Below are 15,301 nucleotides of genomic sequence, written 5' to 3'. Positions count from 1 at the left end.
GAACACCCTTCTGCGTTGAAACACTGCCACTGGCCATCAACTCCCCAGACGTGAACGTTATTGAGCACATCTGGGATGCCTTGCAACGTACTGTTCCTACTGATTTACGGACAGCCCTAAGAGATTCATGGTATCAGTTCCCTCCAACACTACTTCAGACATTAGTCGAGTCCATACCATGTCGTAGTGCGGCACTTCTGTGTACTCGTGGGGGCTCTACTCGATATTGGGCAGGTGTACCAGTTTCTTTCGCTCTTCAATATATATATATATATATATATATATATATATATATATATATATATATATATATATATATATATATATATAGTCCATCTCCTTCTTCTTATGCTTCTTTTTCCTGGTCTTACCCCGTATCTTCACGGAGTCGATTTGTTAATTATCGGATTTGGCAGTGTTAGTGGTAGAGCATGGCCAGATGCCTTTTCTGTCGCCACCCCATTGCCCCCCTCCGCCTTCCTAAGACGCAGTTGGTGAATCGCAACAGTCTGTGTCTAGTGTCACCACATATGAAAGTGTGTGACTGTTTTCTAAATGTTTGCGATTTGTGTAACGGAAGCGGGACATGGGTACCAGCCTGGTATTCACATAGTCCGGTGTGGGAAACCACCTAACGACCTGAACCAGATTGTCCGGAACGCTCTGCCTTGTCGTTAATTTTTACGAAATATTCAGACAAGCATGTTATGTATCTTTAATGCATCTAATATATAAATATGTACGTAATATCTAACAGTAAGGTATTGTTATCAAAAATATTGACAAGTTCTTAGCCGACTTGATTTAAATTTTTCCACGATACTCTTAAACGTTCAGACGGATATAACTCTATATCTTTTTAAACAACAACGTACTAGTTTTCTGTTGAACCAACTGCGAAGAAGAAAATGCTGTATTGTGAATATGAGAGATTTCTTTTTCTTTCACTCAGTCAGTTCTAACTACGACAGGAGGGCATTTAAACCGCTAGACATACTGTTTCTCCTACATATACTCTTCTTAATTATTTATAATTTTAAACAAAAAATGTTTGCACAACTATGTATTGTTTTGTATTTTCACAGCGGTCGGTTTTAACAGAAAAAGCGAAAGTTGTTTGTATGGCTTATCGCTTTATGATTAGAATACTGCTACGGAATCTGTATCGCGCCAAATTTTGTGATCCTATCCGTATGCAGATTAAAATTACGCGAAATACTGTCATTGAAGCTACTATCGTTACGGATCCAACAAATGGAGAGGTCTCTCTCATACCCGGTATACCAACGATCCCAGCCGATTTATTCATCAATTTGAAGGGACTACAATCCCTAGTCAAATTGTCGTTGGCTAAAACAACAAACAACGCGCAAGGTGAGCGGGAGGGGGAAAGGGATATGGACGAAGAGGGAAGCGTACGGACATAGAGCAGGAGATGGAAAGAGAGAGAAAGGAGCAAGAGATGGGCAGGGAGAGGGGGAAGTGATGACGGACAGAGAGAGGGGGAGAAGAAAATCAAGACTTATATACCCATTCCCATACATATTTAGCAGTTACGAAGCATTGGCGGGATTGCTACTACACTGTGTGGTCCATTGATAGTGACCGGGCCAAATATCTCACGAGATAAGCATCAAACGAAAAAACTACAAAGAACGAAACTCTTCTAGCTTGAAGGGGGAAACCAGACGGCGCTATGGTTGGCCCGCTAGATGGCGCTGCCATAGGTCAAACTGATATCAACTGTGTTTTTTTTAAATAGGAACCCCCATGTTTTATTACATATTCGTGAAGTACGCAAAGAAATATGAACGTTATAGTTGGACCACTTTTTTCGCTTTGTGATAGATGGCGCTGTATTAGTCACAAACGTATAAGTACGTGGTATCACGTAACATTCCACCAGTGCGGACGCTATTTGCTTCGTGATACATTACCCGTGTTAAAATGGACAGGTTACCAATTGCGAAAAAGGTCGATATCGTGTTGATGTATGGCTATTGTGATCAGAATGCCCAACGGGCGTGTGCTATGTATGCTGCTCGGTATCCCGGACGACATCATCCAAGTGTCCGGACCGTTCGCCGGATAGTTACGTTATTTAAGGAAACAGGAAGTATTCAGCCACATGTGAAACGTCAACCACGACCTGCAACAAATGATGACACCCAAGTAGGTGTTTTAGCTGCTGTCGCGGCTAATCCGCACATCAGTAGCAGACAAATTGCGCGTGAATGTGGAATCTCAAAAGTGTCGGTGTTGAGAATGCTGCATCAACATCGATTGCACCCATACCATATTTCTATGCACCAGGAATTGCATGGCGACGACTTTGAACGTCGTGTACAGTTCTGCCACTGGGCACAAGAGGAATTACGGGACGATGACAGATTTTTTGTACACGTTTTATTTAGCGACGAAGCGTCATTCACCAACAGCGGTAACGTAAACCGGCATAACATGCACTATTGGGCAACAGAAAAATCCACGATGGCTGCGACAAGTGGAACATCAGCGACCTTGGCGGGTTAATGTATGGTGCGGTATTGTGGGAGGAAGAATAATTGGCCCCCATTTTATCGATGGCAATCTAAATGGTGCAATGTATGCTGATTTTCTACGTAATGTTCTACCGATGTTACTACAAGTTGTTTCACTGCATGACAGAATGGCGATGTGCTTCCAACATGATGGATGTCCGGCACATAGCTCGCGTGCGGTTGAAGCGGTATTAAACAGCATATTTCATGACAGGTGGATTGGTCATCGAAGCACCATACCATGGCCCGCACGTTCACCGGATGTGACGTCCCCGGATTTCTTTCTGTGGGAAATGTTGAAGGATATTTGCTATCGTGATCTACCGACAACGCCTGACAACATGCGTCAGCGCATTGTCAATGCAAGTGGGAAAATTACGGAAGGCGAAATACTCACTGTTGAGAGGAATGTCGTTACACGTATTGCCAAATGCAACGAGGTTGACGGACATCATTTTGGGCATTTAATGCATTAATGTGGGTGGTATTTCCAGGTAATCACGCTGTAACAGCATGCGTTCTCAGAAATGATAAGTTCACAAAAGTGCATGTATCACATTGGAACAACCGAAATAAAATGTTCAAAAGTACCTACGTTCTGTATTTTAATTTAAAAAACTTACCTGTTACCAACTGTTCGTCTAAAAGTGTGAGCGATATGTTTGAGACTATTACAGCGCCATATATCTCAAAGCGAAAAAAGTGCTGCAACTAAAATATTCATATATCTTTAGGTACTACACGAATATGTAATTAAAAATGGGGGTTCCTATTTTAAAAAATACAGTTGATATCCATTTGACCTATGGCAGCGCCATCTAGCGGGCTAACCATAGCGCCATCTGGTTTTCCCCCTTCCAGCTAAAGAAGTTTTGCTCTTTGTAGTTTTTTCGTTTGACGCTTATTTCGTGAGATATTTGGCCCGGTCACGATCAATGGACCACCCTGTATACTGAGCCACTCTGTCTCATGGGGAGAGAGAGAGTGAAAGAAAGAATAGCTCAACTGCACAAGTATGGGACAGTAACTGTCTCAGTATTTGCCTGAGCTGATTTAGAGGAATCATACGGAACTTGATGATCGGAAGTAGATTTGAATCCCAGTCAACCTCAATACAAGTACTTTTGTGTTAGCCACTGAGCCATTTCGCTAGCATGGCTGTCGACGTGACGCTAAATACTGCTGGAGAAGCGTGCTCTTGACACTGAAAGTTAGTTATTACTCATTTCACACAAATTTGCCCCGAATTCTGCCACCAATAGACTACCGCCTTACCCCAAAGACCTGGGCACACAAACGTGGGGAACAAGTTGAATGAGAAGCGGCAGGGAAATGGCAGTATCGATTTCCGCTGTTGTTAATGCAGGAGTTTGGCTACGTGCACTCACAATATCCTTGTTCGACAAAATATTGAAAGCAGCTCTTGTGTCGCCAGCGAGGGTTGCAACACGTTTCGGGCACCCCCGTTCGTCCGTGCCTCAAAATTATGGCGGTGTTTCCGGGTGGCCGCGCGCGGCCCGCAGTTTCAGTTACACGCCGCCATAAATATTCAGCGCTATTGAGGCGCTGTTTGTATAAATATTTCATGACGGCCAGAAGTGCGCGCCATTGATCGCTGCGACAGGTGGCGAGCCCTGACCCCCTGATCGCTACCTGCGCCACGCCGCCGGCTCACGCGCCGCCGAGCACGGCATCCAAGTGGCACCCGCCGGTTTCGTACCACCATCCAGCACGCCAGACACCCGTATAGCATACTGATTAAAATTCTTCTGGGTGTTATGCCGCGTCATTGCTAAAAACTAACAACAATAATAAACTAAAACCGACGTTTCGGCCGAATTGCAACGGCCTTCTTCAGGTTCTTACACGTGGAGCAATCTGGTGTCGTAGTAGAAGACACCAAAAGGAAAGCTGGGGATTTAAATTTCATGTTTAAAAAATAATTCATGCGGGAGAGTGGTACAAATATATAGACTACCGTTAGTAGTCAGAATATTATGACTACCGACCTACTATCGATATAAACCCGCCCAGGCGATAGCAGAGTCACCAAGCGAGGAATGACTGCTAATCAGACACATGCATGGTGGCTGTAGTATCAGTGAGCGTGCTGTCCATGTGTAGAATGGGGAAGGCGCGCGATGGTTCAAATGGCTCTGAGCGCTATGGGACTTAACACCTGAGGTCATCAGTCCCCCAGATCTTAGAACTACTTAAACCTAACTAACCTAAGGACATCACACACATCCATGCCCGAGGCAGCATTCGAACCCGCGACCGTAGCGGCCGCGCGGCTCCAGACTGAAGCGCCTAGAACCGCTCGTCCACACAGGCCGGCGGCGCGCGATATATCTGAGTTTGACGGAGGGCAGATTTTGATGGTCCGGAGGCTCGGCACAAGCTTTTCGGAAACTGCAGGTGTTCGAGGTGTTCGAGGAGTGCTGTGGTGTCTCCAATTCGTGGCGAAATCAAGCTGAAACCACGTACAGACGTCGTGGGGTTGGGCGGCCACCCCTCGTTACGGATGTCGGACGTCGTAGGCTGGGCAGTCTGGTAACACAGCGAACTGTGGCGGAACTAACATCAGACTTTATTGCTGGGCAGAGTATAAGTGTGTCTGAATATACAGTGCACCGAATACTCTTAACGATGGGCTTCCGCAGCAGACGACCCATACATGTGTCAATGATAACACCACAACGTCGGCTGCTACGACTGAAATGCAGTGGCAGAACTTTTCATGATCTGATGAACCCCACTACTTTCTTCATTAGCCGGCCGCTGGTGGCCAACCGGTTCTGGGCGCTTCAGTCTGGAACCACGCGACCGCTACGGTCGCAGGTTCGAATCCCGCCTCGGGCATGGATGTGTGTGATGTCCCTAGGTTAGTTAGGTTTAAGTGGTTCTAAGTTCTAGGGGACTGATGACCTGAGATGTTAAGTCCCATAGTGCTCAGAGCCATTTGAACCATTTTTGAACTTTCGTCATCACGCCAATGGGAGGGCGTGAATCCGTCGTCTTCCAGGGGAACAGCTTCTTGACACATGTACTTCGGGTTGGATACAAGCTGGTGACGGCTCCATTGTGCTCTGGACAACATTCACGTGGTCATCCGTGGGTCCAGTGGAGCTCGTCCAAGGCACCATGACGGCCAAGGAGTGTCCTATACTGTTTGCAGACGATGTACACCCCGTCATGTTTCCCGACGGCAGTGGAATTTTTCAGCAAGATAATGCGCCATGTCATAAGGCCAGGAGTGGTTCGAGGAACACGGTGGCGAGTTCCAGTTGATGTGCTGGCCCAGCAACTCGCCAGGTCTGATTGCGATCGAACACATCTGGGATCTGATTGAACATGGCGTCCGCCCCTCTCCCTGGAATTTACGGGTATTGGGTGATTTGTGTGTGCAGACGTGGTGCCAACTCCCTCCAGCAACCTACCAAGGCCTCAAGCCACGACGCGGTGCCGCTGTTATCAGTGCCAAAGATATTCCTGCTATTAGGAAGGTGGTCATAATATTCTGGCTGTTCAGTGTGCTATCGTTTGATCACTTCACGGACGGCTGCGTTTGTTTTCCGACCGCGGTGTTTCCGACCCTTTCGTAGGTGCCGCAGGTACCGTGGGACTTCCGGCCAAGTAGAATTGCGCTGTAGGTTTCCCTCCCGACTGCTGATTTACGCCAGTCGTTCACGAGCAGCGGATGTGTCGTCGCCGTCAGTTAGACAGTGTCCCCGCCAACAGCCTTCGTTAGCGTGTAGTTTCGTAGCCCTAAGCTACTTGAGTTCTACACACTGCGAGTAACGGAAATATTTACAACAACGAAAGGGAAGCCGAATCTTCTCATAAATGGTTATCGCTATCGGGTGCAGACAAAATGTGATGAGAATACGAACTGGTTGTGTGTGAATTCCGAACGGAGTTAAGTGTTGAGGCCGTTGAAAAATTGCAAATGTCACAATCGTCACTGAACAGCAACATTCTTGCCCACGTGACGAAGTAGATGTGCAGGTTAAGAAACGAATGGATGACTGCGAGATAATAGTCCACTAACAAGACAAGCTTCCCATCGCACCAGCCTCAGATTTAGTAGTAAAATGGCCCAGTGGGTTGGCTGTCAAAAAGGGAACACAGATCAAGCATGACAACTGGAAGAAGGAAAGAAGCAAAATTGGACAGTGAAAGGTCCAAGCTGAAGATGTGCAACATCGGCCGAAATTGAATGCAATGGCGTAGTTGCTATGTGGTCATGTTGTTTGAGTCGAGGTGGGAGATCTGTGTTCAAACTTCCCTCGTGTCATTTTTTTTTTTCACGAAATTATGAAATTTCCATCCGGTCGCTGATGTGTCTGTTCTCCTTCTGCAGTCTTGGCAACTGTCATGTTGTACAGTGGTTATAGAATATGAATCATGTCGTACGAATATATTGTCGTCACAAGTAAAAGTGATGAATAGTGAGAGCTGATGAGATGCCGCATAGACCTCTCACAGAAACAGAAACAACAAATAAACGAGTGTGAACTGTGCTACAACAAAGGAATCCAAGATTCAAAACTTCCAAAACGGAATACGAGAGTCCCCGTGTGGTGCTTGGTACTTGTGCTGAACGTATAGGAGCTGCATACGTCTGCAGCCCCCTTACTTACACTTTGCCGTTGCAGACGAGTGTTACACCATGACACATACATAAATTTGAATACAGCGAACAGACACGTCAATGATCAGACGGATAGTTCATAATTTTGTGGGAAAAAAGTGGGACACGAGGGAGACTTGATCACGTATCTCCCACCTCGCAGTCCAACACTGTGACCTCATAACCACGACGCCATCGCTATTCAAAATCACTCGATGTTGCTCATCTTCGCCTTGGGCCGTTCACTGTTTCAATTTTGCTTCTTTTTTCACAGTTCAGTACACCTTCTTCCTATTTTCATGCCTGATCTGTCTTCAGTTTTTCATGTGCTACCCACTGGGCCATCTTACCACTAAATCTGAGGGTGCTGCGATGGGAAGTTTCCCTTGTAAAAAAAGACAGTGATTGTTTTCCAAATTTTGAAAGACGAATCCCAAGTCCTGAAAGATAAAGGTTTACATTTTGTCGCAAATGTGCCAAATTAAGAGAACAACAAGACTGCGTTTTGTAAAGCAAGAAAGCTCAAGCTATTGGGACGTCCCACAACCCCGGCACTGGTTTGGAAACCCAACTGAGTGACGACTTTTTGAAATTAACTTACGGTAAAAATTTTTCGAAAACTGACGATCGGTCTGTTCCTGACAAAAGAATTCAGATGTTCTTTTGCAAAGAAGAGGAGAATATCCTGTGTGAATATAGAACTTTTCTTACGGGCGGAATATTTGACAGATGTTAAAGACAATTCACACAGCTGTACATCATACACGTTGACATCGGAAGCACAGAAGAAGAGATCAAGGTAATTCTTGTCTTATTTGCTTTGCTCCCAGACGAGAGTCAAAATACATATGAAAGATTTTTTATGGAATGAAAAATAAGATGCCTTGCTGGCACCTATAGTGCTACATTTTGAAATGGCTACAATGGAATATATAGAAACAATGTTCCCCGATATATCCCTTTAACCATTGTCTGTGGAAGATAATATAAAAACTGGGATTAACGGAGGAATACCGGGATAGAGAAGAAGTCCGATGTTTTTCCTCATTTTTGTTGTAGTCGCACGTCTTCCACCAAATAGGGCTGATGAAATGTGGATCGTCATAATGGATGAAATGCCCTGTGCAGAAACGTCATGAAATTCTATATGACGAATCAGTGGATGGAAAATTCAAGTATACTACATGAAATGTGGAATGTTTTTAACCAGAGGCACAGGAACACGAATTCTGTCGAAGGTTGACATAGAAAGCTTAACTCGTCTGCTGTGTAAGCTGAAGGAGGACGCTGTAAGTGCTGTATTTGAAGCTAAAAATACCCCATTGGTCTGCCCCTTCGAAAAAGAAGAAAAAGATATATAGATCTTAAGAAAAGGCTAAAAGACATTATAAGGATTTAAAGTCATTTTTAAATTCTCTGATTTTCTTACAAAAAACTGAATGAGAAATTAAAATCCGTAAAATAAAACAAGAAGTTTAATCATTTGCTGCTGTAATGTTGCAGAAAGAAAAAAAGATAAAATTAAAGAAATGGAAGAATAAAAAAGCAAAAAAGCATTTAAACATGAGTATGTACTACATACAAAACGAATCCTAAGTGTGGATAAAAAGCAGAGGTACATTTTTCTACAGAAGAGCTTCCCCCGATGTTTCAGCTTCCTTTGACCGTTGAAAAACCTACGGCTAAAATATTCGTGGTCGGACACATCACGGATCGCAAAGCCCACCGTCAGAAAGCCCATGACATCGCACGGACTTTCTATGGAGGACAAAGAGAGGCATCCCCTGCGCAGAGAGGAATCCCTAGGCAGGATTAGAGCCTGCGACCGTAGCGGTCGCGCGGTTCCAAACTGAAGCGCCTAGAACCTCTCGGTCATGTTCGGTTTTACAGTAAGCATTCTTCAGCACTGGCCTCGCACTTAGCTTGCATTTATCGCGAATCTCCAAGTCTCCAACGACTGGAGAAAAGCGAAAATGGCTCCCGTATATAAGAATAAAAAAAAAATGGACCTGCAGAATTATAGGTCAAGATCATTAACGTCGGTCTGCTGCGGAATTATTGAGCAAATTCTAAGTTATCACCATACATTCGTAACACGTAGTCTGGAAAGGCTCAACAGAAAGTGACTTCGACTTAATGCACTACTCATCCATGGCAGCGCCGCTGCACCCGGTAAGCGCCGATGGGAAGGATCAGAAAATTTAGCGCAACAGCTCACCAAAGTGTCTCAACTGAGATATCCCTTTTAGGTTCGTGAAAAGACTGTGATACTTTCAGTGATCGTTTTCTAGCATTATAAGGCGTACACAACAGACAATTGGATCCAAAAATTCACCCCAGACCTGACAAAAGACATAGACATGTACCAGAAAGCAAATATATATCACTTGCTGTGTAACACTTATGATGGCAGATACATAGGATAAGCAGGCAGAACATTTCATGTCAGATAGGGAGAACAAATGAGAGCCTGGAAGTACGGAACCAAACTGCTCCACATTTACAGAACACCTAAGAGAACACAATCACAAACTAACTTCTAGAGTCAAAGACATGAAAATAATTAGAATCAACAATAAAAACGACCTGCTAATGCTGTAAGAAAATTACCACATAAAAAAGCGGAAAAGAAAATCCTGTTGACTGATCAAGTGCGCAAGACAAACAACTCATTGTTTACATTAATAGACATAATAATAGCGTAAAACTCGAACAGAGGATTACTATCATAATAATATCATCCGTCCCCTACCCACACAATCGTCCATGAGCCCCTCCACAAAACATTTAAACCAAAACTCAAATCCACTAAATACCAAAACTTTTAGCCACACTCTGACAGCTATTACATTCATATTCAACTTTCTGCAGCTCGCCCTAAATAACTTATATGTAAACTTTCTTACATACACACACACACACACACACACACACACACACGCACGCAATAATAATCCATACATATACATACTCTTTCTCTCTCTATTTACAGACACACATACACACACACGGAGAGAGAGAACAGAAATGAATAGGCGTTAATTTTCAGTGTATACTTCGTTAGGTTGGCAGCATGTACGTAAACAAACCAAACACGAAGAGACATAAAGTGAACACACAGTAGTAACGACTTTAAATCACAATTCTCGGTAAAATATCTACAACTATTGACAGAAGACTAGCGCAGTTAGGCAGTTAGCGCATAGAACATGAAATATGTGAAGAAAAAAGTTCGCAGCATGAAAATGTGCATATGTTTCATGAGTGAAGTCATAGAGCGACCTCCAGCATGTCACCGGCTGAGAGGAAACTGTATCATTCTAGATTCCACTAAAAATGCCTTAAAACAGAGGGCGGAATGCGCCCATACTCTAGAACAAATAAAATACAGTACAGCAAGAACAAGGCGGTTTTTATTTACAGAATGAATATATCTGTGTTTGTTGCGGATGATAGTTACTCAAACGAATTTGTTCTTTGCATTATGTCTGCGATATACACTCCTGGAAATTGAAATAAGAACACCGTGAATTCATTGTCCCAGGAAGGGGAAACTTTATTGACACATTCCTGGGGTCAGATACATCACATGATCACACTGACAGAACCACAGGCACATAGACACAGGCAACAGAGCATGCACAATGTCGGCACTAGTACAGTGTATATCCACCTTTCGCAGCAATGCAGGCTGCTATTCTCCCATGGAGACGATCGTAGAGATGCTGGATGTAGTCCTGTGGAACGGCTTGCCATGCCATTTCCACCTGGCGCCTCAGTTGGACCAGCGTTCGTGCTGGACGTGCAGACCGCGTGAGACGACGCTTCATCCAGTCCCAAACATGCTCAATGGGGGAAAGATCCGGAGATCTTGCTGGCCAGGGTAGTTGACTTACACCTTCTAGAGCACGTTGGGTGGCACGGGATACATGCGGACGTGCATTGTCCTGTTGGAACAGCAAGTTCCCTTGCCGGTCTAGGAATGGTAGAACGATGGGTTCGATGACGGTTTGGATGTACCGTGCACTATTCAGTGTCCCCTCGAAGATCACCAGTGGTGTTCGGCCAGTGTAGGAGATCGCTCCCCACACCATGATGCCGGGTGTTGGCCCTGTGTGCCTCGGTCGTATGTAGTCCTGATTGTGGCGCTCACCTGCACGGCGCCAAACACGCATACGACCATCATTGGCACCAAGGCAGAAGCGACTCTCATCGCTGAAGACGACACGTCTCCATTCGTCCCTCCATTCACGCCTGTCGCGACACCACTGGAGGCGGGCTGCACGATGTTGGGGCGTGAGCGGAAGACGGCCTAACGGTGTGCGGGACCGTAGCCCAGCTTCATGGAGACGGTTGCGAATGGTCCTCGCCGATACCCCAGGAGCAACAGTGTCCCTAATTTGCTGGGAAGTGGCGGTGCGGTCCCCTACGGCACTGTGTAGGATCCTACGGTCTTGGCGTGCATCCGTGGGTCGCTGCGGTCCGGTCCCAGGTCGACGGGCACGTGCACCTTCCGCCGACCACTGGCGACAACATCGATGTACTGTGGAGACCTCACGCCCCACGTGTTGAGCAATTCGGCGGTACGTCCACCCGGCCTCCCGCATGCCCACTATACGCCCTCGCTCAAAGTCCGTCAACTGCACATACGGTTCACGTCCACGCTGTCGCGGCATGCTACCAGTGTTAAAGACTGCGATGGAGCTCCGTATGCCACGGCAAACTGGCTGACACTGACGGCGGCGGTGCACAAATGCTGCGCAGCTAGCGCCATTCGATGGCCAACACCGCGGTTCCTGGTGTGTCCGCTGTGCCGTGCGTGTGATCATTGCTTGTACAGCCCTCTCGCAGTGTCCGGAGCAAGTATGGTGGGTCTGACACACCGGTGTCAATGTGTTCTTTTTTCCATTTCCAGTAGTGTAGAATACACGTGAGAAAGAACAGTTCTGAAAGTTGTTATTGTGGCAAGGGCGTGATTAAAACTCGCAGCAGAAGGGTACCAATGATAGGATCCGGAGATTCACTGATGACTTTGTCGTCCATAGTGGAAGTGATGAAGAAATATCGGACTATAGAGAAAGTGATGAACAGTATAATGGGTAGAGAATATGAAATGACAGTAAACCAAAGAAAAAATAAAGTAATGAGACGTAACTAAAATTAAATTAGTGGTAAACTGAACATCAAGACTGGGAACCACAAAGCAGACGAATTGAAGGAATTTTGTTGTCTTTGATGCGAAATAGCACATAATTTACATCTCCATTACTTGCTCTCATGTTTGAAGTTAATTTGATTTAGCCTGTTTTGTGATAGCCGAAACGAAAGACATCGTTTTAGAGCACGAGAAAGTAACTGAGCAAACCCTAACCGACATCGTGCCATGAACAAACTGCCTGTACCAGTAAGCAGAAGCCTAACAGGACTGCGTGACTCAGTTGCATCGCAGACCAACCGCATCTTCGAAATCCATCCACACATACTCAACCTGTTAAACTTAACTTGTGCTTGCCTGTAGTGCAACTGCTAGCACGTTGTGCACCAACGTCTGAATTCTGACGATAATATGCCATAAGACAAAAGCACTCTGGGATACGTTAGTACACCAGTAAATGACTAGTGCACAAATAAGGTAAAAATCTAAACATATTGCTGAGACCCAGTGTCCTCCGTCTTTGTCGATGTGCAAAGACTGAGAGTTTTTTTCCTATGCCTTTTGCGACAGTTTCCCATCTGTACAGTACATATTTAGAAAGAGCAGATTTTGACGTATAATATTTATAGGCAGTAGCACTCTCGTATCGGTAGGTTGGTAGTAATGCTCTGTTTTGTAGACACACTTTGCATTTCGTTTACCTAGAAATGGAGGTGACGATAGAGGAGCGGTGCGGCGCAATAAAATTCTGCGTTTGTCTAAACCACAGGGGCACTGAAACTTACGATAAGTTGCAGAAAGCGTACGATAAAGATGCGTGCAACAAAGCTTAAGTGGTTCAAGAACTTCAAAGAAGGCCGACTTGTCCATGTTAAGCAAAGTGGCTTGATGTATCGGCTTCTGCTGTGGCAGTCAAGATCAAACCAGCTGCTGTGGTCGTCCTTCAAGCTTGGCAGTTAACATTACGTAACCTCTGTGAAGTGCAGAGAAAAATGGCTCTGAGCACTATGCGACTTAACTTCTGAGGCCATCAGTCGCCTAGAACTTAGAACTAATTAAACCTAACTAACCTAAGGACATCACACACATCCATGCCCGTGGCAGGATTCGAACCTGCCACCGTAGCGGTCGCTCGGTTCCATGCTGCAGCGCCTAGAACCGCACGGCCAGTCAGGCCGGCGAAGTGCGGAGAATCTCTTACGGAAGTGTCTTTGCGATTACGCGTGATCGTCTCCTTGTGGTTCTTGCTTGTTCCCGATGAATGCCACATATGTTGATTCCGAAGCAAAAAGCTGTGCTAATGGAGATAAGGCGTGAGATGGAGTGTCTCTTCGCTGATGGAGGAGATGCGTTGCTGGTATCCATTATCACCGGTGATGAGTCGTGGCTGCATCATTATGGTCCTGAAGGAAAAAGAACCAGCAGAGTGTGGAAATCACCGGGTTCTCCAATAACAAACTCGGCGAAACTTGTTCTATTTGCAGGGAAATTGATGGTGATGACAAATTTTAGCTGTGATGGAATGATTTACCAGCACGCGGTTCCCACGCAAACTACTTTCACAGCAGCATACTACGGGTCAGTATTGGCTAAACTGAGGAAGAACATTGCAAGGAAACGACCAGAACTTTCTCGGATTGGTTGGCGACTTCATCATGGCAACGCGTGGCCTCACGTAGCTAATCAAATCATACAGTTTCAGGCTCAGTTCAACATTGCCTGTGTACTGAATCCGCCTTATAGCCCAGATCTATCATCCTGTGTTTTGTTTTTAGTCTCGTCACTAAAGGCAAAGCTTCAGGACATTCGACTTGAGAATTCTGAAGCAGTGCTGAAGAAAAGTGAGGCGATTCAGTTCTCAAGTGCCTGACAAAGAATGGCGTTCGCCAGGTGTTCGACGACATTCAGAGACGCCATAGGAAGTGCATTCAAGTAGGAGGGGAGTATTCTGAAATTGATCATGTAAATACTGAAATGGAGTAATGAACATCTGCGAAAAAAATCAGTCTCGTCTTCGTTGACCAGTCCTTGTACAATTGTGTTTAAAAAAATCCACCAAACTCACACGACCGTAACTGCTTCCGATCAACATGACATTACTGCCTTGAAAGAAAATGGCTGCAAATATTAACAGAAAAGCAAAAGTTACTCGAGTATGAATTTAGACTTCTAAGTCGCCACAGCTGTGCTATGCTGTGCTGCGTACAGGTATAATTTATGCTCTCTGTCATGCGGGTCTTAAAACCACACCCCTGGGATAGTTTAGGTTCTACTAGTAATTAATAACGCCATATTCCCCAAGACATAAAAATAATCTGAGCCCATCGTCGCGATCAAGTGGTCCTCACCAACGATATAATCATTAACATTGGAGCAGTAAAAACTGAATTAGTCACAGTATTCTACTTACCGACATGAATTGGAGTGACTGGGCATCGCATGGGGTAAGCTTTACTCTTTATCGGCCACCATCTTACTCTGTGTGGATTACTTTAAGAGGTGGCATAAAGTCTACTCAGGATCTGAAAAGACTGACAGAAATAAAAATATACTTTATTACTGCCTGTGTGATTCTATATGATCAGATGTTATTAACTCAATATGAGGAAAAACAAAGCTTATTTTGCTATAGGGCTGGAGTAGATGTCAGCCGCACTTCCGACCTCTTGCAACACCAGCTGCATTCTTCCCAAACAATGGCTTGCCAACCCCCACTGCTAACATTTCTATGCTGCAATGACATCAAACCATTCACTACAAGAATATTGAAGTTTCTCATATGTACTGGCTTAAATGAGAGACTCCAATGGAGACGCTCTCATATTGATGCATGACCTATTTTCTCCTAACTCCGACAGTCCGTAATCGTATGAGGGACTCTTTTTCTTCTTTCCCCTTCTGCCTTCTCTTGGGTTGTTCCACGAAGCTGTAGTTGATAAGAGGTGTTCATCCCCGGAAACGACACCATATTGC

At 45.0% G+C, this 15,301-nt stretch overlaps 1 protein-coding gene across 1 annotated transcript in view; it reads left to right on the top strand.

Moving 5' to 3' along the window:
* LOC124790057 (UPF0489 protein C5orf22 homolog) overlaps positions 1-15,301 on the top strand; it is a 484,274-nt gene that overhangs the window by 461,529 nt on the left and 7,444 nt on the right. The gene's annotated exons all lie outside the window — the stretch shown is intronic.

The sequence above is a fragment of the Schistocerca piceifrons genome, chromosome 3 (genome assembly GCF_021461385.2).
Source record: "Schistocerca piceifrons isolate TAMUIC-IGC-003096 chromosome 3, iqSchPice1.1, whole genome shotgun sequence".
Taxonomy (NCBI): domain Eukaryota; kingdom Metazoa; phylum Arthropoda; class Insecta; order Orthoptera; family Acrididae; genus Schistocerca; species Schistocerca piceifrons.
The sequence above is the reverse complement of the archived record's forward strand: the minus strand, read 5'-3'. Positions and strand labels throughout refer to the sequence as shown.